We start from the raw sequence: 3,043 nt of genomic DNA on the forward strand, positions 1-3,043 counted from the left end.
TAAGAAAATACAAAATGGTGCTGCACTGTGATTCCAACTATATAACAAGTGGATATGACTATGAAGAATACCATTTGAGTGGGCACAGTGTCACATGCCTGTAAACCCACCAACTTGGGAGGCTGGGGCAGGAGGATCTCAAGCTCAAGGCCAGACTTGCAACTTAGTGAGACCTTGTCTCAAAATAAAAACATTAAAAGGATGGGGATATAACTTAGTGGTAACATATCCCTGGGTTCAATCCCCAATACATCTTCCCCTCAAACAACAACAAAAAAAAAAAAAAAAGAAAGGAATACAATCTGAAAATGAAAATAGTTATATTGTGCTATTATAAAAAAAATGGAAATTAAAAATAATTTTATGTTCTTGTTTGATATTATTATATTTGTTTTTATTTAAAATGTCAAAATACCTCTCATGTTTTCTTCATTCAACAAACATTTATTATACACTTAATTTGTGTTTACCTTTATTTACTCCACCCTACCCTCATTTTTTTTTCACCTCTTTTTTGTCCTCAGGTGTTTAATCAGTCCATTTATATCTGCACCTGTGTGCACATGCATGCCCTCTCTAATCAAACTCTTTGATGACTAAGGACTGTTTTTGCCCTGTAAGCCTTAGCTACTCCCCTTCTGTGGATAATATACTTGAGTTACATAAAACAAGCTCAAGTTTACATGTTCAATTTATGTACCAGATAAATTACAGGAATGGTACTTCACACCTTCCCCAACTAGGGTTGGTGGTTCCCAAGACATTATAAGTAACATCTGAATTCCAAGCCACCGTTTTGAAAGGGATGCTGGAATTCATTTAGGATAAGTATAGGTATATTTAGCAAGGATTAATTAGAGAAGCAAAACCCCCTTGAGAAATATAAAATAAGGATTCATTATGGGGCTAGAACTTATGGTTTCCATGACTAGTACTAGGCATGAACTTGCTCTGGGCCTGAGCCAGCAGTAAGGAAGGAAAGCAGGACATGAAGTAGAAGAGAACAAGGAAAAGATAAAACCTGAGAGAATGAACTGGAACCCATGAAGACAAATTGGTGAGGTGGTCATCACCTTTAGCCTCAATGATCAGATACCTTTACGGTAAAGTCAACATACTTTACCATGATGTTGTATCTATATCTGTCTCAGGACTCTGAGAAGTCAAAGGAGGATCTTGTGGTTGCTGGAGAAACTATAATCCACCAGGTGAGATAGCAGATTAACATTAACATATGTGACTCGCCATTGCCCTAGAGCTTCATGCCTACCTTTAGAGGGAAAAATATGGCTGCCGCTTCACCTTCATCTTCCAGATCTTGTTCAAGCCTCTCATGCCCAGACATTACCTGAAGCCATACAGAAAAAGACACTCTGAAAAATTGAGTTCCACTTTAACTAAACAGACCCAGTGCAAGTCACACAAACAGAACCCTCCACCTCTCTCACTGAAGTAAGTTTGTAGAAACAACTGTACACATTCTACATGACATTTAATCCTAGACTTGGCACCAAATCTTAAGGCTTCCATAATTTCTACTTGACTTTTTTAAGGGTTTCATTGGCGTGTATAAAGTTAGGGGTGAGTCAGCCCAACAGGAGATCCTTACAGAAAAAGGATAAAAATTAAGAATCAGAACTGGAAACTACTTGAAATTATATAAATGTTCATGTCTTTTATTGAATAAAAAATAACTACTAGTAATGTAGAGGGGAATTTTCCAAATTTCTAATCTTTTCTGTCCCTGCAAAATAAGAAAAGATGAAAGTATGGGGGAAGGAGTAGGATGCTCTGTGCCTAAAGAAGCCATTTATGTGTTCACTAATAAAAAGCAGCCAGACATTCAGAGTATCTAACAGCTCCCTGCTTGGACCAGGCACCATGGTAATACAGTGTCCTACCTGAGGATTGTCGTAAGAGAGATCAGGACAAGGGTCAGAATCAGTTTTCAGCGTGTTTGGATAGAGAGTCACTATACAACAGCGTTACATCTATGCAAAATGCTGGCCACTGTACCCAAGTCTGGGCATGACCAAGGGCAGGTGGAGGACACTGATACAAGGAATATTCTCTCAGAAATAAGACAGCCCCTGGAAACCCCACTTCTAAAGAATACTTGAGATTCTTAAATATATATATACACACACAGAGATATCCATCAAAAATTCAGAAAGCAGCCACTAAAAACATCATCATCTCACTTATTGTCATCATCATCATGACTCCTCCTACCTGCATAATCTGCAAATAGCAGGACTTTATCCCTACACATAGATATGGAGTCCAGCCAAATACCTTTGTGGCCTAGAGCAACTACAGATCATGGACTCAGTCAACAGAAGTTGAGTGATTGGATGAAAGCCAGAAAATTCTCTACTTTTATTTCTCCCACTCTCTGGAATAAGAACACCATGCTGCATTGGCAAATAATGATCTTTAGCACTGTGCTTCTTCCTTTTCCAAAGGCAAGCTGAACATCCTTATTTTGGAAACAAGACATTTTTTACATTCACGAGTTGGGTTGGGTTTTGTTTTGCTGGTGTTGTTCCCAGTGTAATGATTATTCACATACACCTGACTAACCACCTTCAAATTAAAAGTCAAAGGCCTCCCATCAGGAATTTTGTGGATTTATTTTCTCTGCATGGCGGCCTCATCAGGAATGACCAGTGAGAACCAGCTGGATGACCACAGCTGACTCATGCTCCATGGTCTACTACATTTGAGTCCAGGTAGGTCCCAGGGAACTCTGATCCCCTTATGTGGTATTTGGATGAACTAAGTTGAAAGAATGGTGTCCTTTCCTCCTCTTATTTGGATGCAGAATATCACAGTAACTTCCATCCTACTGATTCCAGTAAGGTTTATGTAACAGTAGTTGCTCTTATTCTGAAGCACCTGGTCAGAAACTTGAACTACTGTGGGTCACACATTTTCCTATGCAGGTTAGCTGGTAATGCCAAAAATATGCCTTTATAATAGATTTTTACCAGGAATAAAGAAATATAATCAAGTAAGAGGAACCACGTTGAAACCTTCATGA

The sequence above is a fragment of the Callospermophilus lateralis genome, chromosome 6 (genome assembly GCF_048772815.1).
Source record: "Callospermophilus lateralis isolate mCalLat2 chromosome 6, mCalLat2.hap1, whole genome shotgun sequence".
Taxonomy (NCBI): Eukaryota; Metazoa; Chordata; class Mammalia; order Rodentia; family Sciuridae; genus Callospermophilus; species Callospermophilus lateralis.